Raw genomic sequence first — 24965 nt, 5'->3', positions numbered from 1 at the left:
GACGAGGGAGCAGGTTAATCCCCTCCATGATCTAAAATCAGAAGCAAACACTCAGATAATCCAGTCAAGCAGCCATTACAGGATTTTAATCTCCACCGCTAACGATGGAGGGATGCGTGGCGAGATATTACGTCAAGGCCGGAATTGAAACGCAGATTAATGGGTCACAGATGTCGACTCTGGATTAAAATAACACCAGAAATAACTTGAAACAAATACAACACACACACACACACACACACACACACACACACACTTTCTCTCTATCTACGAATTACTGAATTGATTTGACAGTGAACATGACCTTTGTCTGCTCTGGATGATGGCAACAGTAGTGGACGTTTGGAAACAAACGGAAAACTACTGAATACTCTGACTCATCATTAAACCTCTTCCAGGGAAAACAAATTAGGAGTACCTTTGTTTTTCTTGAGCCAGACCGTCTCGTGACAACAACAAAGTGCCTGTTCAGAATTGGAACATGTCCACTTGTTATCCTCACCAAACTGTTTTTTTTTTCCCTTCTGGCACATGACATCATTCAAACACAGTTTATTTCTCTGACTAGCCCCCTCATTTCACACGTAACAAGTTTATTCCTCCCCTCCACACTTGAGTGGCCAAGAAGCACCACAACAGGCAGTGGTGTGTGTGTGTGTGCTTTAGCATGGGAATCCTTTCAGAAAGCGTTCTTCTGACTTCAAGGCCCGCTTCCTTCTCTTTACTGTATTTGACCTCCCAGCGGCGCTGAGGGGCCCCACGACAGTTAGCTATGACAACATCCTGCTGACACGGCTCCCAAATCATCCCTCTTTCCGACTTTCTCCCTCACACACACAAAATCTTTCCCCTCCCATTTATCCGCCTCTCTCTCTCTCTCTCTCTGGAATGTCGAGTTGAGAAGCAGCTGAGAGGAGGAATGTTGCCGTTACAAGCCCATACACAACCCCAAGGGCTTGCAGGGAGACGCCAGCGCACGCACACTAAATGCACATTTGCATTACCTTGCCCCTGAACCCGAATCAAAAGTAACCCATTTGGGTTATTTCTCATCAGGGGGAAAAATTCCAAGGGCGTGTGACTGACAGCACCGTGCCAATAAGGGTACGACCCACGCCTCCACGGAGCCAGAAGCAGAATTGAATGCCGCCTTCTAATTCTGACAATAATATCGATTAGTCATCACTCACACCTACTATAAACTCATAGCAGAAGTGTTAGCTGCACTGCAGTTTACGCGTTATCTTATTATTAGCTTGCCGTGTCTTTACTCAGGTGTGGTTTTTCCATCTTAAAACACAGCCCAGTCGGCAAGAGCAGAAAAATGTCACCTGGCAACAGCAATGTGCAAAATTATTTTGGAGTGCAAGGACAATAACACGCAACAGCAATTAAAATCACTCAAATGTATACAATAATCAAAATCTAAATAATCATCGAAAAGTACAAAAACAAAGACTTGAGTGTTTCACTATTCTGTAACATTTTTTTTTTATGATGACAGTTATTCTGGTGAGCGCAATACAACATAATTCTCAAAGAGTTGTATGTGGGCTCCCTCTAGTGGTATAATAATCCATTCATCCGTTCGCCGAATTAAAATGTTCAAATTGTACAGTTTAACAGTGGTGAAATATTTTTAATTCAATCCTGTACATTTGAATTAAATCATTATTTTACTTTTCGTTTTTCGTCACAGTGCAAAATAGTTTGATGGTCATTAGGTGACGTGCTCAAAATTGCTCCCTTCGATCAGATGACCATACGTCATCATATGGCGTCAGTTCCTTTTCCCACCTGGGTGTAGTTACTAAAAGTAGCCACAAAACGTCAGTGTCGCATCGTGAATCACTTTCTAAGCCCTGTACTGTAGTTTGTAACCTGAGCTTCATTTGGGGACACGCACACGAAGTTAAAAACATTTAACATAAAATAAATCAATAAATAAATATATTTTTAAGTGACCCCAAGATGGGAACAGAGCACACTGAAAATGACACAATGAACGACAATGGCACCTCAATTTTTCGTATACTTTTGATTATAGCCGTTTGTTATCGCCTTTTGTGCCAGAAAACATGTTTATTCTCAATTCGGCCGGTTGTAACTCTCACAAAAGACTCGTTTTTAACTAATTTAACACGCACAGACAAGTTTTGACAGAAAACGGGGATTAGCGAGCGACGTCATAATCTCGCGAGAACACGAGTTAGATTGCGCTACTTTCAAGTTTTCAGACGCGTCTCGATATTTTATTAAATGGCTTGAAGCAACCGCAGAATCAGTCTGTGAAGTGGAAAAGATTAATTTGATGATGCAAAAAACAAAAACAAAACCGTAAATCTGTCTCTAAATCAAAGGCGCAAATTTACTGTGTATTGTATTGTACTGTGTAACCGTATTTCAAATTCAGAATGGACACGCGCTAGGTCATTAGTACATGACGTAAAACAATAAATAACGAAACGATAATTCTCATTTTGAAATGACATTACTCATAATTCATGAAAGTATTATTAAAGTACAATGTATTCATTTGATAAAAAAAAAATACCTCAAATGTAATATTTCATTTTCAGAATTACAATGATTTAATGTAAAAGAGAATCTATTCAAATTATAGAAATACATTTGAACTAATGAGTTTTCGTGGGGAAAAGCAGCTAATTTCAAGTAAGGTTATGACAGACTCATGAATAATGTAAAGTTGTTCAGTATGCCAGATAAAAGAACGGAGCGACCCATTCTTTGCCCACACCTACATAATGACGACATTATTTCGATTAGTTCAAAGCCGTTACTCAAAAAGCATACATTATTTGTCCACCAGGGGGCAGCATCTACCCACTTATTCTATTGCACTGAAAACGCTTACTTTCAGAAAAATGAGCCAATTATTTTTTTCCACCGTTTTTAAGGTGAACTATCCAAATACTAATATATTTCCAAAGTTAGTCTCAAAACCAGTTTACTTGGCAGCATTTTTTGAAACACAAACAAGAATGAATGTGATCGATTACATGCTAAAATGTGATCAAAATGGAGGAATTTGGAGCTGTACCAACACAATATTAAACAGATTGTTAAATTAACATTTCTATAACCGTGTCAGTCAGAGTTGAGCGCTTTTATTGGCTGCCACATGCAGGTGTTCCTAATGGTGTGCTCCACGGTGTGTTTGTTTGGATCAAAGCATCATTTCCTAACCCCGGTTTCCCCATTTGCAATAAGACTTCCTGTGAAGTGATGTCAGCTGTTTTGACTTGAAAGGCCCGCTGAGGTGCCGGAGCAAGCCAGTCAAGACCTGTCGGTGCTCAGATGTAATCCAAACTCGCCTTGTCTCCATCTCACGGCAATTTCACGTCTGACGCCTCATGAGACGCCCCCCCCCCCCCCCCCCCCAATCCGGAAATGGCGGACATTCAGTCTCCCTGACACCCCCCCTCCGGGATTGAATGAGGGCATTACATGCAAACATATATTTCCTGCTACTACGCAGGTCATTCACTGGACACCTGAGCCTTTCCTGTAGGAATGTCTGAACAAGACCCTCCTGGATTCCCCGAGTGAAGGAATCTCGGAATGTGGCGTGTTCTTGAGAAGAGTGAGGGAGCCATCTGGTCCAAAGCTGTTGTAATAGGTTACCAAACTCAACATTGGCCTGTTTTAAAACCAGGACCGTGGACCGCTGTACATCAGGGGTTCTCAAACTTCGTTATGTTCTGGGGCTGCTTTGCTACACCTGGCACAGGGTGTCTTGTCAAGTGTCAGAAACCTGCGCTCAGTTTGAGTCTTTTGAGAACCGCTGACGGACTTCATCCCGCCAAGCAACAAGTTCCAAAACAGACACGTAAACAAAGTGCGCCATAGTCACCTGGAGAAATCCACCCGTCAACCCAGTTGCATCACAGAATATTTCTGTCTGACGGGAAGCCCACGCAAAGCGGGAGAAACGGAGACGGTGAGGGAAGAAGGCGTTGCCGTGAGTCGGCAGGGTGACTAATAACGCGTCGGTTCAATTAGCTCACGTTACGTGGCGCGATGGCAGATGGAGGACGGGATCGGATGTTGATAGTGGAAGCCAGACGGGCCCCAGCGTCAATTTGCAGCAACGTGATATCGTGTCTTTTGGCAATTCCTTTATCGAAAGAATTCATATGTACGTCCTTATATACATATACGGACGTACGCACAAAATACATATACACGGTACATCTAGGGTATATCATCAACTATATCAATTTTGAGACTTATGTATCCTTTTCTCTGTACTCAACTGTTATGCTATTGTTATTGGCCGGGCCTCTCCTTAATTAAACCCATCGGAATCCACGTCGTACGCATAAACAGGCAGCAGCAAGGACTCTTTTCTCATCGACTTTGTGGCTTTCCAGTAAATCTCATCTGCGGAGCACATGCTTCCGAGGGGTGAGGATGAGGACACCACCGGACGGGGGTTACTGAGGAAACCCAGAAGCATGCCGGGAGACAAAGTGCGCTGTTAGCCCTTTAATCTCCATTGAAGAACTTTTTTTTTTTTTTAACTTGAACCAACCGGAACACTTTGCACTCTCCTCCCTGGCATCAGAAGTGATTCTCCTGCTTGTTTCCCATGGCTGTCCTTCAACAACAATCCTCTTTGTTCCATTGTAAGGCGGGCGGGAGCGGGAGAGATAATCACAGGAGGCGAGGTGCACCGAGGCTAAACTGTGAGCCAGATGTGGCACGGCGTGCATTTTTTTTTTTTTTTTTTTTTTTTGGCTTGGCTGTCAGCGGGCCTGCGTTGCCTCTGAAGTTGGGGCGCTCCTTCAATTTGCCGCCCTGTGATGCGGTCAAGCTCACTCTGCAGCTGGAGAGACAGCGAAGCGAATCGGGACGCGCAGAGGAACTGATTGCGGATTTTCCCTGTTACGGTCCGCTCGCAGTCGGGGCCATGTGGAAGCAGTGACCCACCAGATCCAGCAGAGGGAGATAAACCAAACTCCACCTGCTAACCACTAGTCCACCCTTAAAATTGATCAATTAAAAAATGTGGATTACATTTTTAAAGTTAAACTTGACGGCATCCACCAGTCACTGGCTTTTAATTCATTTCGGGCACAGGTGTCAAACTCAAGGCCCGCAACCTCATTTTATGTGGCCCACGAAGGCAAATCATATGCGTCAATTTCGCGTTTCTAGCAAACTGTTTTCATTTTTAACAACAGAGATCAGAGATACTGCAATGTGTTATTTGTTACCAATCCTCCCGTATAAAATAAATTGAAAAATAATTGAACAATAATTTACCGGCTTCTAATTTCAAAATTAGCTATCCATCAATTTTTTTCTTGTATGCGATTATAAAAGGCGATCATACAATTATATGCGTTCACAGTCATAACGGCCCTCCGAGGGACAACATAACTACGATGTGGCCCCCGACAAAAATTGTGTTTGACACCTCTGATTTAGGGTATAAAAGTCCAGTACCGTAATTAGCGTATTTTCCGAACTTGAAGTCGCACCAGCCATAAAATGCATAATAAAGGAAAAAAAAAATCTAAGTCGCACTTAGAGTCGCATTTTTGAAGGAAATTCATTTGATAAAATCCAACACCAAGAACAGACATGTCATTTAAAATTTAAATGACCAACAATTTAAAATAACAATAGAATAGAGGCAACAACAGGCCGAACGGTACACAACCCCCCCACCCGAAGCCAAGTCGTGTCCGTCACGTAACGCTAATATTAAATGCACGAGCTAGCATCTCCGTCGCGTAACGCTAATATTAAATGCACAAGCTAGGAAATGAGTAAAACAAGGAGACGTATTGGGCACCACTCGCACCCCCCGCTGACGGCGAATAGTTACAGGGCCGGGTCGCGAACGGTATAGACTTGTATGAACACATCCGTGGCAGAAAAAAGTTGGGGACCACTGCTTAAAGAAGCCATCCGGACGCTTAGTCTAGAGCGCCCTCTTGCGGTTTAGTGTTAAAATAACATGTGAAATTATATACAGGTAATAATGTGTTAAGCATTTCACACATAAGTCACACCCCCGGCCAAACTATGAAAAAAAAACGTGACTTGTAGTCCGGAAAATACGGTATCTGCCCTACTTCCATCTTTTTTTTTTTTTTGTATGAATAAGCTCTATTCTGCATTGTTGACCCCATTTAGCACCTGCAGGAGCGAGGCCCCTTTCACATCAAAAGCATTTTTCGCCCTCACTGACAGGCACGGCGTCAACATTCCCCCCCCCCCCCCGCTCAACCCCATCCCCCCCCCTTCCCCTAAACCGTCCGCAAAGCTCGGTTGGAAGGAGACGCACGTGTTTTGCTTCCCCACGTAGCCGCCGCTCGCTGCCATGGCGCTCGGGCCTTGTTGATACCGGAGGGCGTAAACAGACAAGGAGCGGGACGGAGGTGGTGGTCTGAAGGGGATTCGGTGGGGTGGAATCGGGGACATACAGTACATACACACACGCGCGGCGGCGGCTCGGTGAGGAAACAGGCGACGGGCGTCAGGGGGGATTAGCATTGCTGGAAGGACACGTGTTCCACTTTCCAGTGTATTTGTGGACAGTAAAGCAAAAAATCATGCGCTGAAGGATTCACTCATGCTGAGTCATCGCGCAACTATGCGCGGTTGTCGCGGCAATATGAACAGTCATGTCGAAATGGAAGTAAATAATGAACTAGCTACTTACTCACTTATCCACTGCCTTAACAATAATAACAAGGAATCCATAACATTTGCCAGCTGTGTGTATACAAGCTGTAGTTATGGCGGATCTTATTGCAAAATTATCTCTAGGGTGCTTAATGTTTATATTGTTAAAAAGGAAAATCAACCCAAACACTTTTTTTTTTAAGAATATGTTCCCAGCAGGCTTACTAGTTGAAACACGGCGTTCTGATTAATATTGCGTTTGTGAAATATGTATTAATCCACCCCTTTTTAGCCACCTCAGGGGGCGGCCATTTTGTTATTTCTGTCGACTGAAAATGACATCACAACTACTCAGGGCTAAGGTAACGGCCAATCACAGCTCAGCTTCAGAAAACAGGTCAGTCGTGGTTGGTCGTTACCTGTGCAGTTCTGTTGGTATTTTGAGTTGACAGAAGTGACAAAATGGCCGCCCCCAGAGACGACTAAAACGGGTAGATTAACTCTTATTCCACAAACAGAATATTTATCAGAATGCCTTGTTTCAACTAGTGGGCTTGCATAGAACAAAAAATGTTTGGGTTGACTTCCACTTTAAGCAGCCAAATCCCCCCTTTTTTAGCCATTTCAGGGGGCGGCCATTTTGTCACTTTTGTTGACTGAAAATGGCATCACAACTGACCTGTTTTCTGAAGCTGAGCCGTGATTGGTCGTTGTCCGAGCCCTGAGCAGTTGTGATGTCATTTTCAGTCAAAAGAAGTGACAAAATGGCCGCCCCTAGAGATGGCTAAAAACGGGTGGGTTAACTCTGATTCCATAAACCCAATATTTACAAAAAATGCCTTGTTTCATTGCATAAAACATATTCTTGAAAAAAATATCTTTAGGTTGACTTCCTCTGTAAATAAATCATCTAAAGTTTGAATATTGCTTGAGATCGGGAAAAGGTTTGCAAGATTTGCCTTCAACTTCAGACTACTGCCCCCTGTTGGCGTGGAGTGTTTACATACCAAAATGCACAGGACCGAAATGAGCTGAGGACAAGAATTAAAAATAGAAGGCAGTGGAAATGAAGACACTCCAGCAGATAAGTGGCGTGCAAATAACACATGTAATCATCACTCTCCGTGTCGTATTTTGCGGTATTCTGTTGTTGTTGTTGTTGTTTGCTTAATATAGCCTTAAATTGTAGGCCGGCGGTTGTGTTTGTTCAGCCCCCTGCGTTTTGGACTGCCTTGCTGGCTTGTTCGGGTTATCATCTTCCCTGATCCCTCTTTTATTTGATAGTGCCGTTGGGTGGGCGTCTGGCTGCGACATAATAAGAGAGAACATGAGACTGTTGTGATGCTCGAAAAACCACACGGGCCCCGAAGGGAGCGAAAAAAAGCGGCCAGTCAGAGTAACAACAACACGCATCAATTGCACTTGCGTCCTTGTTACAGTAGCAGATATGAAACAGAAACGAGTGTCATTTCTTACTGTTATCAGATGACGGATGGGTGGACAGACAGTAAGTAGTTCAGTGCTGCCACCTTGTGGCATCTGTAGGCAGTTCCAAATCCTTTTGGGAGGGTGTCAATTAGTCGCAGATTTTCGATGTTGGCGGCAGGGCTCGTTTTTTGATCCTCTGCGAAGAGCGGATGGTTCGCCGTACTACTTTCCATATTACCAGGAGTTTGGCGCCACCTTGTGGCAAATTAGGGCACAAAATAAGAGAAAGTTCCATTAAAAAAAATGAGATAAATAAATAAATAACAAGACTGATTTGTGAATAGCGAACCGCAAATATGTGGGGGATTACTGCACAATAAAAGCTGAACCTGATAGGAGCGGACATTTTGTGTGTTGCTGGAGTTTACATTCAGACAAACAGTGACGAGGGATGCTGGCTCAGCGCATAAGCCGCAGCAGCGCCTCTCTGCCCGCTCAGCACTTTTTGGACATCCTGTATATCTGGCCAATCACATGCCACTCATTCCACATTGGCACACGTGCCCGCATGCAATTATGCACTTATCGATGACACACTGTCCACTTCATTAGGTACACCTAATGAGCTCCAACGCAAGAACTACAGAGATTTATTATCAATGATCACAATTAGAATGAGGAAGAAAAGGTATATTCAAGATTATTAAATGGGGAAATAAGAAACGCAACTTCAAAAAGGACCAAATGTCAACGTGTTGTACTTGAACGTTAAATACAACTGAACTGTACTTCAAGCAATGTAGTGCACTGGATTCAAAATAGTTAAAAAGCCACTGAAACATTGACGCACAATTTGAACAATTAAATCGGTGATTCTTTTGAGTACCACTAGAGGGCGATCGTGTACCACTAGCGGTGCTCGTGCCACACTTTGAGAACCACGGCTTTAAATAAAATAGATGAATTTATTTAGGATGAATTAAATGACATTAAATTAATTAAATTGAATTACAGTGATGCATAAGTATTTCGTATACATTTAAAATGTATATTATTAAATAAATCTCCAGCTTTGTTACAATTCAAGTGGATAGATGGATGGCTAATCATTAACTCATTCACTGCCATTGACGTATTTATTCGTCTTCTCACAGTCCAGCCATTCGGCCCCAGGAACTTGTTTCTATTTTTTCCAAACGTTTGGGTAAAAGGGGTCGGAAAATGTCTGACAGTGAATGAGTTGATAATCACATACAAAAATATGAATTTGTATTATTTACTATCCTATTCGTAATTGCAGCTTTTTATTTTTCAACTCAATTTCGATTGACCTGTCTATCTGCTTTAAAAATCAATCATGTACCTTGCGCACAAAAGTTTCCACAGCCCTGTTGTCATCTATTAAGATGCAGGTAGTAGTTTGCATGGGTAAGGAGCTGAGTCGTGTTTTTAATATTTTGCTGGATAAGAAAATCAAACCTATATATTATTTCATCTCATTGTTGTTTAATGCGGGAAAAAGCCAGAAACATCTGGACGCGAGAGCCGCTAACTCAAAGGCCGCACGCAGCTGCGGTCGGGACTCATCCAGCAGAGTTTGCTCCCCCCCGGTGGGCTGACGGGATTTATTGTCGCGAGCCGGTGTCCGTTTGAGCCGCGTGGCCTCGGGACCCCAATCTTTCGTTTACAGTGTTGCCAGTAAAAAAAAAAGAAAAAAAAAAAAAAAATTGATCCTCTCTGTCGTTTCAAACACAACCGTGACTTCCCATTATGGTTTCCTCTGCTACGAATAAGCCCTCAAGTGGTGATTGATTCTGGTTCTATTCGGTGCTCAAATTGCCCCAATTTTAACTCGGGATGGGCGAGTATCTCCTCCAGCGAGTGGCTGCGAACGGTGCGGCCGAGTGGAAGCGTCTCGCGTAGCAATGCGGAACGGGAGGCGAGGAAGCCCACGCACCAGCCTGCCCGAACGCCCCCGCGCACACATTGGGACTTACATTCACGAGGGGGGGGGCTGAGGCTCGTGCGTTGCTTCGCCGTCACTCGATTCAAACCATCCGGTGACGTATTCAGAAATTGCATCCGTGCGGCTACCGCGTATGAGGTTGATGCCCGTACACACACACACACACCGACTCACTTGACTTTTTCCCATCTCGCCTACTCACGCTCACACGCGCCGGTAAGTGCCAAAAAGAGTATTCCCAGATGGGTAGTAGCAGAGCGGGAATTATGTAACGGACTCCCAACTTGAGCGCCGCGCGGATGCGCGTTTGTCCTCTTCAAGCAACTCCATGCGCATGGCCTGCTGGAAAATGAATCGTTTCACACACTCAGATCTCAAGGCCCGACAATTCAAATGAGTTATTGCAAGTTCATAGATGACTGCCGCCTGCATAAGCCTGAACTGTGTCGTTTTTACTAGGGCCTGACCGATTAATCGGCTGGCCAATTTAATCGGACGATTTTAAAATCAGCTGACTTTTGTTTTTTTTTGTGTTTTTTTTTTTACATATTGACCCAACATAAGACAAAGATAACGACATTCAAACACTCCCACCAAAGAAAAACGGCCGGTTTTTGCAGAGTTGTCACTCTGTTGTAAAGTTAAACAATCATATAAAAATGGCCGCCCCCCGAGATGGCTAAAATCGAGTGGGTTAACACTTATTCCGCAATATTTATCAGAATGCCCTGTTTCAACTCGTGGGCTTGCATAGAACGTATTCTTGAAAGAAAAATGTTTCCGTTGACTTCCCTTCAAGGGACCAAATAAGACGTTTTTTGGATGAATCGGTGGATAAATCGGTTATCGGAATTTTACTCAGCATCTGCAACGGCCTCAAATATATTCTATCGGGCTCTTATTTTTTACATACTTGCTACCATGAATCAAATTGGACTTCGCGTGTCCTGTTATTTATCCTAACGGATCAGAACAACTAAATCTGTACCATATGGACAAAATATTTTATCCTGACATTAGTAATTTTACAGTATAGCCTAATAACGACACCTAATGTCATATGATAGTTTTTCTTTGAATTCCATGAAATAAATTGCAATTTTCTGTGATCTTTTCTACTTTCATTTACAAACTACATATACAGTATATATATATACATACATATACAATATATATACCGTATAGTATATGCAATATATACAGCATATACAATATACAGTATCGTACAGTATATACATATATATAAGGGCTTTAAAAAAAAATGTTTTTACACTACTCGGCATACACACTGAAAAAGGGTGATTGAGTGCAGGAGACGGATTTTACATCCTAGCAACGGCCGGTTCTGAAAGAGGTCGCGGGTGCTGCCAGATGGAGGCAAGCCCAGTTCCGCATCCCGAGAGCCGACGTTACTAACTCAAGTCGTGATTCATTGCAAACCCCCGTGGTTGCAAAAGCTGATCCCCTGAAAAACTAAAAAATGGGAAACTTCACCTTGACAAGGAGGTGGTTGCAAAAAAAAAAAAAAATTTGACTAGTAGTGTAGGGCAGGGATGAGCAACTGGCCCCCTTTTGATTCATTAAAAAAAAACTACATATATACAGTGTATATTAATTTTTTTAATTAAAAAAAAAAAAAAAAAAAAAGGTTTTTCAACCCAAATGCAAAGAATTGTTCAAAATTTCAAAAAATGCTGAGGAAAAAAAATATTGGGGGAAAAAAAAAAAAAAAAGAAAAGAATAAAAATCGGTGAATATGCGAATCTGTGAGTGCCCAACTGCGAATATGGAGGGGGCCGACTGTAGTTTTAAGTTGTAATATCACCAATCACCACTAGATGGCAGACACGTATTAGTTGTGCTTACACTGGGTCATACAGTGCCTTATGTGATATTTTTTGGCAGATTTGGAATAATACGCAGGACAAACATAGCACCTCAATAAAATCGAAATTGTGAAAAACAACGTTCTTGCGCCTAATGTCCCGCAGCTTTGTGCCGCCCTTGATGCGCGATGCCTCATCTCCTGCCAAAAGGGGAAAACTTGCTGCCCTTGGAACCCCACATGGCCCTCGCAGAATGCTAGCATTTATTTACAAGCTACTTAGGGGGGGGGGGCTAGTGGTTCGAAGTTGTAAAGGGTAACTGGGAGCAGATGTAACTACCCCCACCCCCCCCCCCCCGCCCCGCGCTCACACGCACTAATCCTTCCGTCTCAATGCCGGCCTCCCCTCCATAAAGGGGTCTTCACGCGCCCCGAAATTCCTGCCACCATCACCACCAGCACATTCCCAGGCCCTCTCCTTGCACCCCGCCTGCTCCTCGTATGCGCCTCGGAAACAAACGGCCTCAGTGTGGCCCACTGGCGTCACCTTGCTCCTCTACTGGACACTGCCGACTCTGTTTGGCTGGAGGGGAACCACCCCGACTTGCAGATTACGGGAATGATCTTAAAGGCTTGTTTTGACAAATTTGTGTGGGTTTTGTAACGCGTTTGCACGCACACCTGTCCGCAGGTGAAACAATGTACGTGTTGTCTGGTTTTTTTTTTGTTTTTTTTTTTCCCCACCCCTGCTCTCCAAAATCCCCCACCTGACCACATCGCACGGAAATGAGCACAATGGCACAGCTCATCTCACCCATCCAGGTGTTTTGTGATGAAAAAAAAAAAAAAAAGAACTTCAGACGCAAATGACAGAACATCAACAAATCAGCTGAGTCATACCAAGGATGAGGATTTCGCTCCGCCTGACGCCTTTGTTGATGATGCCGTGACGTTCGGGCATGTGGGCGCGCGCTTTCCGGAGAGCCAGATGATTTGTGCGCGTCTGTCTGATACGGCCCACGAAACATCTGGATGAGACAAAAAGGGCGGATACGGAATCATTTGCGGGGGAAGGATCCGCTTGAATTTCGACGCATGGTCAACATCCTGGTTCAAATACTCCCCGAAAATCAGCAAGGAGTTAAAACAATAGATTAAGAAGCAAAAAAAAAAAAAAAAAAATTATAGGTACAAATGGGCGTTTGCGCCGTTGTGGGAGTGAGCACAGCCAGCTTGTTTTCCCGGCTAATGGAAGCGGCTCCGCTCATTCCCTTTAAATTCGGCGCGGTAGAGGCGCTTGACTCGCTGGAGTCCATGCCGAAGATCGAAGCGCGAAAAGTACGTTTGGAAGGAACTGCAGATCACCGGGAGACCACCTGGTGCTCTACCGTCACCACTTCATAGTCTTACAGTTGATTGCTTTTCACTTTGATGCGACTTAGGATGCAAAAAGGTAGTCAAAGCCAGTAAGTGCCTTGTTGTAAAGCAGTACGTTTTGCTGATGCTCGTCGGTTCTTTCAGCCGAGCGAGGAGGCCCCGCCCCCTGCCGGGCCGATCACAATGGGCGGCAGCGTGATTAACCAAACAAATGCCACCGGTGGCACAAAAAGTCGCACGTGGGCATTCCCGGCATGCCTGGCTGTTTACGTGGGCCCGGTTTGGGGGGGGGGTTCAGAGGGGTTCATGCGTTTGTGCGCGCGTGTGACTAGGGGAAAACCGCTTGTCCGGACGCTGCCAGCCGGCGACCTGAGTGAACTCGCCAACTGAATGCGTGCGGGCTTGTCGCTGTACCAACTGTAAATGAGGGGATCTGCAGCGAGCGCCCCGTTGCCAAGATTGTCTTTTGTTTTCGCGGCGGCGCTGGTTCACAGGATGTCGCCGTTGAGCTCAGCATCCGCATCGGGACACATTCGTCTCACTGGAATGCCGGATTGAGGGCAGGAATCCAGTTTGTCCCCTGTAGGACACCCTCCAAGTCAGTAGGGGGCAGTACATTACAAAAATGTTAGCAGCCATTTTCTTAGTTAATAGACACCTTGAATTAGAATTAATCGGAATGTAATTAGAATTACATTTCTATTTCCAGTGGCTGTGTGAAGGATGAATCGGAATGAGGTAGTGAATCCAATTTTGTTCAAATAATACTTTAGTTTTTTGGTTTGTTTTGGGGCTTCATGCCAGTAATAGCGCGTAGACGTTCGAATCGACTTCCGTCCTTATAGCGAAAGGAGGAAGTGAGTATGCCGTAAAGCAATTCAGGACACTTGTATTTTTTTTGTGGGTGCCAGGGTTCCTCCCATCCTCCTCAAAGTTGCTTGGTGCCAGTAAAAAAACGATACAGAACCCCCCCCCGGGCATGAAAAAAGTCCCATTCAACTACTTCTAAGTCAATGTTTCGTCCAAAAAGTTTTTTTTTATTAAGGTCGAATTCTTGCCCAGTGCTGCTTTAAAATAGTCTAAGGTACACGCTCATATGAGTATGTTTGATATAAATGTAAGGACTAATATGATTATCATTTTTTAAACTAAAAAAAAGTTCTCTTTTATTACATGTATCCATGTCACAACGGGATCCATGTTAAATTCCCTTGAACTCTACTTCCTTATTCACCCCCAACAAAGAGGATAGCAATAAAATGGACAATTGTTGCGACGTACTGTCGTCAATTTGCATGTGTGCCACATTTCGTATCCAGTCGTCACTGGCTGCTTTTCATATTTTGGAATGCGTGCCGCCGCCGCCGATGACCTACATTGATATTATCTTCATTCGTAGCAATGTTATTTCACCTTGTAAGAGGCTTTAAGTGCAGATGGGAAAGTCAACTTCCCCCCCCTTAGAAAATATCATGTTCCCCAGAGAACGATGAGGCACAGCACCGTGCGCTCGTGCAGACAACATCGTAAACTCGACCCAATAAATGCTTTGTCACGGCAGCCGCCAGTTCGGGAGGCAAATATGGAAAGAACATGTGACGCGGCTTACTCCGGTGACGTGGGATGTTATTCGGCATGCGGCCATTGAGCTTGACTGGGTGGAGGAGGGGGGGGGGGGGGGGTCGAGAAGACATTGTTATCACGCGGCGGAAAGCAAACGCCAAAGTGACACGCACTCGCCGCGTCCACTTGACGTCCCGGAAACAAAACAAAAAAAAAAAAAAATCAAGCGTCCGAGGAGGGCGGACACGGCGGTCGAGCCTTTTCCAGCTCTTGAATAATTAAAACGACCGCTGAGTGGATGGCTACAAATTCTATTTTTAGCCAGCACGGGCGACGGGAGCCGGACAAACGTGTCGAATGAACACGGCAGCGAGGCGGTCGTATTTAACGTGCGACGTAAACAGGCGTCACGCGACGCCTGCGGCCAAAACAACATCAAATGCAAGATGGCTGTCATGAATCGGGACGACGACTTGCTCCCCGAGGCTTTTTACTGACACTTTGTTTGCTCCTAAAATGGATTGACTTTGTTCTAAAAATAAGCTTCGGCAAAGCAATAAATGTCACTGGCTGACGAGAGCACTTTGGTTCACTTTGTCTTCCATGGAGCGTTTTTTTCTTTTCGACGGGAACTCAAGTGCTTGCTAGCGCACCAAAAGAAGCGAGTCATAAAAAGCGGTGACACCGAGCGGGACGGAAGAGGGATGCTCCCGTCTCGCCAACGTCCATATTTCAAGTTACACTATGTAACGTTCGCACTCACGAAAGTAGAGAATGCCTGCTTTTATTGTCGCCACGGTGACCTCGGATCGCCTCGATGGGCTATCGAGACCATCGGCGGACCGGGCGGGGACACCTCACATGTTGTCGCTATTGTTTGACGGAAATTAAAATGTAAACTACCCACACCCGATATATTTAAGATTAAACTTCCAAATGAGTGCTGTCAAGCGATTACATTTTCTTAGCTAATTAATCGCAAAATTTTCCATAATTGAGTGCGATTAATCGTGTTTTTCAACTGCTATTTTTTAAGAAGCTTGGAACCAATGAGTAAAATCTCGGAATTCATGTGGGAAGAAAATGAAAAGTATATTTTCGATTCAAAGACGGTTGTAATAGCTTTCTTTGATCCTTGAATACGATTCTTTTCCTTTTCCGATTAATCGTGTTTTTCAACTACTATTTTTTACGAAGCTTGGAACCAATGAGTAAAATCTCGGAATTCATGTGGGAAGAAAATGAAAAGCATATTTTCGATTCAAAGACGGTTCTAATAGCTTTCTTTGATCCTTGAATACGATTCTTTTCCTCTTCCGATGAATCGTGTTTTTCAACTACTATTTTTTACGAAGCTTGGAGCCAATGAGTAAAATCTCGGAATTCATGTGGGAAGAAAATGAAAAGTATATTTTTTGATTCAAAGACGGTTCTAATAACTTTCTTTGATCCTTGAATACGATTCTTTTCCTTTTCCGATGAATCGTGTTTTTCAACTACTATTTTTTACGAAGCTTGGAACCAACGAGTAAAATCTCGGAATTCATGTGGGAAGAAAATGAAATGTATATTTTCGATTCAAAGACGGTTCTAATAGCTTTCTTTGATCCTTGAATACGATTCTTTTCCTTTTCCGATTAATCGTGTTTTTCAACTACTATTTTTTACGAAGCTTGGAGCCAATGAGTAAAATCTCGGAATTCATGTGGGAAGAAAATGAAAAGTATATTTTCGATTCAGAGACGGTTCTAATAGCTTTCTTTGATCCTTGAATACGATTCTTTTCCTGTCAAATAAAACAGTTGAAAGATACACCGATGACGTACAACTTTTATATGGTATTTGAATTTGGCTTTGCAGAGTGTGCAAATTATTTGGGATTTCCCCAATGAGCCGTCAAGCAACTTTTCAAAATAAAAGTCCAACTTTGCGACAGTGACTCTCCTCTAAGTTTGGCTGCTACAGACCGTAAATAAAACTGAGTTAATTTTTTTTTTTTTGTGCCGTTATCCATCCATCCATCCATTATCTGTACCGCTTCTCCTCACAAGGGTCGCGGGGCGTGCTGGAGCCTATCCCAGCTGTCTTTGGGCAGTAGGCGGGGGACACCCTGAACTGGTTGCCAGCCAATCGCAGGGCACTCAGAGACAAACATCCGCACTCACAATCACACCTAGGGGCAATTTAGACAGTTGTGCCGTTATCAAATTTAAATTCATCTCCACGGTTAATACTTTTTTTTTTTTTTAATCAAAATACATTGATGTATATTGTATCCATCGTTGTTTGGTGTGAAGTATACAAAATATTTTACTGGCGATACAACCACAAAAGTTGGTATTGTACACGTTATCGTTTAAAACCCACAGTCCAGCACGTGCCGTCTTTCACGATTCCACGATAGACGCTTCATGCTCGACCGTGTTCAAAGAGATACTTTCAACCGTGACCATATCAAATCTGCATATGAGTGACCTATACGGTCCAAGATGCTATCTTTTAAGCCCCGAGCTTAAGGTGACCGGCACTTGTGCTCTGGCCTACCACTGAACTCCGTCCTTGCCCCTCCCCCTCCCCCCCCAAAAGCCTGCCGGGTAGAAATCCTTCACATCATTTCAGCGTATACGTACATCTTTAAGTATGTGGAGTTCAGTGGAAATTCACAAGGGGAAACAGAGGATAAGGGTGAGGACGGGTTCATCTAATGTTTCATTAAGCCATGGCACCTTTTTTACATTTATCTCGCAGCACAACGGCGAACAAAAATGGAATAAAAAAAAGTATGTACAGTATGCTAAACTTTTTTCAATTTAATCACAAATTTGCAAACTCAGCATGTGAACGACGAGCCTCCGACCATGGAACCCGCGTGTCAGACTTTTAACCCATTCACTGCCAAAGACGGATTTATACGTCTTTTCACAGTCCATTTATTCAATCCCAGGAATTTATTGATATTTTTTTCAACTTTTTTTTTCAAACCTTAAGGTAAAAGAGGGTCTGAAAGTGTCTGGCAGTGAATGAGCTAGGCCAGGTGGCCCAATACTTTTGTCCACACAGTGTGTAAACAAGAAAATTTGCCTCCCCATGATGTCATCCGTATATTCAGTGACAGCTGGCTCTTTGCAAATGAACCTCCAGCTCCTGTTGACCAGAGATGATGTCACCCGCCGACGCGGTCAGACCGCATGGCAACAAATTAGCTTCCGTACCAATTCATCAACGACGGGAGTCGGGCTAATACGCGAGGGGCGTGACCCCGCCGAGATGGCCGACCGTATCGTTTTAAAGGTCGCAATAATGCCCAGCCCACGGCCGCCTTATCGCATATCTGCCAACACAAATTGACGAGATTAAGCGCATTGTTTGCGCACGGTGGAAAAGTCCCGACGCCGATGTGACATATGACGACGGTCACTCGATAGCCGTAACCTTCCGTGGCGACGTCGCCGCGGATAATCCGGTGATACGCAAACACGAATAAGCGCTCAGAGTGCAATAACGCGGTTTATGCGCATATGTGCCACGTTGCGGCTCTGTGACGGCTCGAAACGCAGATAGCGGCGGTGAAAACGGGAAGCCAAGCGTGCTCCGCTCTAATCAGGGAGGGGGGGGGGGGGCGCTGCCTGTGTTGCCGTGCTGCTGAACTCAAAAGTTGCCGGAGCGGAAGTAATCTCAGCTGCTCACTGAGTGCATTCTTTTAAGCTACTGAGCTAATGGCTTCCTCCTCCTTCCTTATAAAACAAAACACCAAAAAAAAAAAAACAAAAAAAAACAACGAGTGCCTTGCCACCCACGTTTGGATCACTGCCATTTGCTTCTGCCTTGCCAGGGAAAAGAATTACAACTGGAAGGAAGCCTTCAGGCGCATTTTATTGATCCGCTGACCTCTCGCAGGGTCTATTTTAACGCTTAGCCGGATATTCAAACGGAAAAGGGCTTGTAAATTACGCACACGGCGCCGTGTCACCGGATCCTCAGAAGTCATTTCTGTGTCAACACCGCGCAGGGCTACCGCGGCGCTAGCATAATGAGCCGACCGCGTTTTCCCCGTCTTTTATGACGCGCCGCGCAAAGGCCGCGGGACGGCGGCGCAAACTAGGCCGAGAGCGCCGACCCCCCCGCGCCGTATTTGCACTTTTCGCGCGCGCGCGCGCCTGCGTTGCGATGCCGCGTGTGACCTACTTGCGTTGGGCCCGCGTCTTGACTTCCTGCGCTGCGGGTTACGCCGCGTTACGATGCGCTCTGCTTGCGTGTCAAAATTCTCACTGTCCTGTCCACCATATCCACTCTGGTGTTCTTTCTACATCATGTCGTTACTGTATGTTCTTGTTTTGGCCTTTTTTTTTTTTTTTTGGGGGGGGGGGGGACAACACCAGCTTAGTATGACTATCACGATTATTTTTGAGAATACCACGTTTCCTCCCGTGTCCGGGGAACTGGATGTCCCGGTTGTAACATAATCGCCATGACGACTTTGGCCATCGCCGTGGATGCAGAGCCACGGGTAAACAACAGAGAAAGGGAGGGGGAGCAGTCCAGGGCAGGTAAACGATACGAAGACTGGAAGTGATTTGAAAACATGTATTAAAGGGCGATTCATTTGTGGACTGGAGTGTGATAGCGAAACTGGCGCTGAGGAGCGCAACACAATCGGCGCGTTGATGCGCTCGCGATTGCGTTGGTCCACCCGAGGGTGCGAAACATTCTCACATTTCTTCCAATTCAAAGACTTTGAGGTCGGCGAAACTGCGACCGCATGCCGCGCTGTGACAGGATCGCAATGTTCCGGCTGGTTGTTTTGATTATTGTGCTGTGTGTTTTTAAGCAAATAAAAAGTCTTGTGGACGGACCTTGTTGATCGGGGATGTTGCTGGGAGTTGAGACTTTTTTCTTGGGGTATCTGGTCCTCTCAGTCGCAATCTGACAGTTAGAAGTGGACATTTAGTCTATATGTTTCAACAAATAGAAGCACTAAAAAAAAAAAAAAAAAAAAAAAAAAAAACGGAGCGCACTCAGTTGAAAACAATAGCAGACTGTGATGATATAGTCCGCTAAAATGGCTGACATGCTAGGCTAGGAATGCTACATTTTGACAAAAAGCCATACGATTCACCATATATTCAAATAAGGATGAGTTCTCGTCTATATTTCAGAGTCAGCCAAACGGCGTCGAGAACTGACGTACGTAAAAAATAAAACAATGTTGTATAGCTTTCGGTCCCACAGATGAAATGAAACGTGCCCCATTTTGTTTTGCATTTCACCGATCACCAAGCGGTGCATGTGTGTGTGTGTCTGTTGTTTTTATTTGATATTTTTTTCTTTATTTGGCGGCGTGTCTGCTTGTGCGGCACCTGTGTGGGATGTGAAAATTATGTTCTCGACGCCGATTGGCTGTCGCCGACGAGGCACGGACTGGGATGAGATTAACTAGTAGGGATGTAACGTTTCATTCCAGCCCTGATTCAATTTTCAGTTCCCGATTTTTGATTCGATTCGATTTTTAAAAATTGCGACCATGCTTGTCTCTGTGCACTCGTGCGGCTCTCCTGCCATCCACAAACGCAACGATGTTTGGCGCAAAGCATAATTTGATCTACACATTCAAAATGCGCTAGGCGTCTGGAATGAAAAAAAACGTTTCAAGACATCATTTTCCAGATGGAGGTAATCAACTCCATTTCGGGAATCGATTTTGAATCGATTTTCGATTAAATCGTTACATCCCTATGAAATGGTAAGTCAAACACAATGTCTGCAATACTACTTCTAGTCCAAAATCCTTCTGAATTCTTGCGGGATTTAGGATTTCACTTTGGAACAGTCCCGGAAAGCCGACACGCCACAGTTGCGTCCTTTCGAGTTCAAACAGATTCCCAGGCTCTCCACCGTCAAACATATGGTCATATATTCTCATGGTGAAGGAGTGGTGAAAGTACAGTTAGCTCCCATACATTCCTGCTAGCTGCGCTGGGCCTCAAGTGGCTGTTGCATACCTGTGGCTAACGCTCGCCCTTTAATCATCGCCACAGAGGAGGCGCACCAGACTTTAGTCTTTAAACGAGAGGCTTAAACACTTTTTTCGGTTCTCAGAGTTTATTACGCGAGACTCGCTCGCGTAAACTGTCTGACTACGAGGCGGTGACATTTGCTCGGGTGGTTCGGAGCAAAGGAACCAGAATGTAAGGAAGATGCACGAAAACAAAACAAGGATGAATTTTTAATGCGCGCGAGTCATTTAGCTGTCTTTAGGATCCCCCAAAACAAAACGGGACTGACAGGGAGTCCTTCAGCACTCTCAACCGTGACAGCAATCAGCCGTTCCTCCTTTTCACCTGTTTGTTGGGAGGTCACGGGTGGCTGGGCTCTTTCCCAGCATGCATTGTGCCAAAAAAGAAGACATTTGTCATTCGACGTCGGACTGCTTTGGTGGAAAGAATGACAAGACCCAGAAAGAAAACAACAAATCTTTTGATACAGATTTTTGCCAAAATTATTTCTACTGTAAATTATTACAATCGCAGGACTATTCGCATCTAATATAAAATCGATTTATTACTATTGTTAAAATGAATAAAGCAACGGGGTTTGATTTCATTACATTTTTTTTAAAAGTTTTTGGTCAAAATGCCTTTATTTTCATATAGAATCCTACAAAATCCTCACTAGAACTGTCTCCACGTTGCAACCTTATGCAACGATGATCTCAAGTGTGTCATAATTTGTTTTTGTGTGCGGTAATGGTTTCATAACTTTGCTGCGGGACAACAAGATATTTTGTTCAAAAAATAATTTCCTTAAAATAGAGGCGCAAGTTCATCAGCACACAAATCCTTCTGTCACTTTGCTGGACTGGACGTCCTTAGGGCTGATATAATCCCTTTGATTTCGATTTTAACGATTAACATTTTATTCAGCTAGCCTTCAAGCTTTTGATTCAATTACACTCAGTATTTATTTTCGTAAACTCAAGATTTTTGGGTTTGTATTGTCATGGCAAGTTCCCCAACCTTTTTCCTATCATGCGCAGAGAAGGTCCCAAATGAATCTCGGGTAATAGTCGTTATTTACGCAGAGCGGATATAATACATGCCAGTGAGTCCTGTTGTATAGTTGGAATTGTTTTCAGGTTTATCATTTCTGTAACATCAAAGCTAATTTCCAATCCCGTCTATGGTGTTTCACAATAATTGTTAGCATTAAGCTACCAGACTTCCGCTAGCCAAAGTTATATGTTTGGGTTGGACATTGTGCTATGAACAGCTTGAAGCAAACACGCTTCGCTTCTTATTTGGAGACCTGCGCAAGTTAGAGAATCTTCTTTCTGTTTGTAGGAGAGGTAAAACTACAAGATAAAATGTTTGCTGCGTGGCAGCCAGGTTTGATGATTCGCCACCATAAACAAAAGTCTTTTGTTGTTAGTGTTTTTGTTTTTATCTTTGCGTCCTTATCTTAGTTAAAACCCAAAGATTACTTTGTGCTTGAACACGTGCCCTAAAAAAAAAAAAAAAAAAAAAAACTACCTCAACATTTTATCTCTACGTGTGCCCACACTTACCGCTCATGTTTACAGTGCCGATACATGGTGTTCCACAGAACAAAGAGTTCCTTCAGGGTGAGCAGCAGGTTCCCTCCAGCCTCGCAGCCAGGTACTCCTCTGCTGGCAGTGGCGCAACTTTTAATGAACACCAGGACCAGACCATGAGGCGGTAAGTCCCGGCAGAGCGCAGGAGGCCTCCACGGTGAGCGGCAACCCCCTAAAAGGCAGCGACATCTACACAACACATCGACAAGGTTCAAACCGAAGCCCATGACGTCTCAAGAAAAAAAAATCAGTTCATTAGTTATTGTTAACATGGAGGTTAACATACACTATGGAGAAAGTATTTGTCCATGAGGCCACTGCAGCTACAGGATGTGAAAATGTAATAGAAAAGAGCCTAAAGCCACACTTTGTTCTTGCTTGTGCCAAGTGTTTGATGGGCTTCAGGTCTTCTGCGTGAGGTCCTCCACACTAAACTTACTAAAGCACACCTTGGGCCCTAGCTTTGTTTGTTTGAGCGCCAAGCCAAGCTCAATGTATGATTTATTGTCCACCGATGTAATATTGAACTCATTATTAGACTAAATATTCGTTAAGTATATATTTTTTACATGTTATTAACCTACACACGGAACTGTATAAAAATTACAACAGATTTTTATGACCCATGTCAAGTGTGGGCTTGCGCGAGAACGAGTGACGTGTAGCATTGATGCTAACACTAGCATCTTTTACGAACGCCTACAAATTATATATTTACTTTGCGTGTGCTTCACTGAAGGTGTTCAGTAGAACCGAATTACTCACCGCAATCTTCATTCATGGACCACATAACAAAAGGGCTTTTATTTTTGGACATTAAAGTTTGGTTTGAGAGGACGTGAAGTTGCTGCGCATGTTTCTCCTGAAAGTGACGTCGCCAACTAGAGGCCTGGTGGGCGTATTACACGTAATTTTTGTAAACGCATGTCTGTGTATTCCCTAAGTATGGTTTATTTGGTGCTAAAAATACAAAGTATAGTATGAAAAGAAAATAAGTTGTATCATTTATACTGAACTCATTTAGAGTGCAATAAAACATAACTAACTGACAGAAGTTGGAGGTGAAAACCGTATTTTTATTGCTGTGGTTATTCCCTCCTCTTGGGTTACCATGGTTACACGTCAGTAGTTAATGAAAATGCAGATATTACAGATATTCTTTAAGTATGAGGCATGAGAGTCCGTGTAGATTTAATTGTGGCATCACACTGAAGCGTAAGAAATCAATGAATTTCTCAGTATATTCAAATTCCTGCTGGTTGTTTTGTATCGTGACCATGACGCACGCATTGACACAACATAGCATGGGCCAATGCAAACTCATACATTCTGATGGCTGCGTGTCCTTAAAGTGAGGTCAGACTCATAGACACACAAACACGCACATACATAGAGAAACAAAGAAACTAGTGTGAATTGTAGTATCACTGGCAAGGCTGGTGTGATCTCTCGTCTCATCTTTTCCTGTTCTCGGTGCTGGCGTCGCAGCCTGTGCCGCCTGTGTGGGTTGACACCCACTGGCCCATCTGCGCCCACCGGGGGCCCTCGGGGCCCCTGGAGTCCATCTGGCATCTTCCTCTTATGTCTGGCGACTCGTCACCTACGAAAGTCTCTTCAACTTGTCCAAACCGCTTTGAATCCTCGTGCTAATCAGCATATTTTTCATGACATCATAGGATTCGGCTCCTACGACCTCCATCACTGATTGAATACTATACATGTATAATTGCTCATGTTTAAATGGTTATGTTCGTCTAGATGCTAATGGGCGTTGACTAAGTGGGTGGGAGGAGCATATGCCCACCCATCTCCATTTAATGAGGATTCCACAGTGAGAGTGGATGAGCCCGCATTGTCATCTGTAAGGGTTTTGATGAAGACAAGATGGCGCTCATTTACATGCCAAAAAGCCAGTGAGACGTTAAGACAATGGGAGGATTAGCAGGGTCGGTGCTTTGTAAGTGCTCGGGGGCTGAGTTGAGTTAATGAATTGACTGAAGAGTCTTCATTATGAACACCAGTGCTGAAGCACCGGTATAATCAAGAAATAGCACAAGTAACGTAACACAGATTTGTTGTGATATCTATTTCCGGTCAAAGGGTTAGCATGAAGCCGGAGCAGCTTCAGTTGGAAGACACCAGCTGTGACTTGCTCGGTCCAACCGCATGTGCCTCTTATTAGCGGTGTGGTTTCTGCACATTGTCATGCGGTTAATGACTGCTGTGATGTCTTGCGCGATCATGCTAGCCCTTGTGCCGTGTGTAAAAAAAAACAAAAAAAAAACATTAGCATACTTTCACATTGAAAAAAAAATCACGACACCAGTTATTTCTGTACATAAAAGTGGGTCTTTAATTGAAAATTTAGTATAAAAAAAAATAGCAATATCCATCCTTTGGAGCCCCAAGTGGCAACAGTGAAGCCCGAAGGTGTCGAGGCTTGTGTGAAAACCGCAATTGTTTTGCTTCCCAAACAACTCAAAACTTCAACTTGAAAGTACAGAAACCAGATGGATTTCATCTCCAAAGTAGTTAAATAACATTCAAATCCTTTCAAA

At 43.9% G+C, this 24965-nt stretch overlaps 1 protein-coding gene across 6 annotated transcripts in view; it reads right to left on the bottom strand.

Annotated features, from left to right (window-relative positions):
• The window catches only part of LOC147126782 (tyrosine-protein phosphatase non-receptor type 12-like), a 46801-nt gene extending 23478 nt beyond the window's left edge, over nucleotides 1–23323 (bottom strand). For 3 of the 6 annotated variants that reach the window (XM_086022758.1, XM_086022759.1, XM_086022754.1), the window contains exons 1-4: nucleotides 23173–23323; nucleotides 22381–22596; nucleotides 12780–12907; nucleotides 8137–8343 (exon numbers count right to left, since the gene is read on the bottom strand). The gene's annotated coding sequence lies outside the window, so the exon portion shown is untranslated. Of the gene's footprint in view, nucleotides 1–8136; nucleotides 8344–12779; nucleotides 12908–13670; nucleotides 13837–19004; nucleotides 19143–22380; nucleotides 22597–23172 lie in introns of those variants that run through there. The other 3 variants (XM_086022757.1, XM_086022756.1, XM_086022755.1) reach the window with 3 other exon arrangements.
• Nucleotides 23324–24965: the final 1642 nt, after the last annotated feature.

Source organism: Filicampus tigris, chromosome 22, assembly GCF_054856515.1.
Source record: "Filicampus tigris isolate MCC_2025a chromosome 22, RoL_Ftig_1.0, whole genome shotgun sequence".
In the NCBI taxonomy this organism is placed as follows: Eukaryota; Metazoa; Chordata; class Actinopteri; order Syngnathiformes; family Syngnathidae; genus Filicampus; species Filicampus tigris.
Note: the sequence above shows the minus strand (reverse complement) of the source record. Positions and strands in the feature narration are given on the sequence as shown.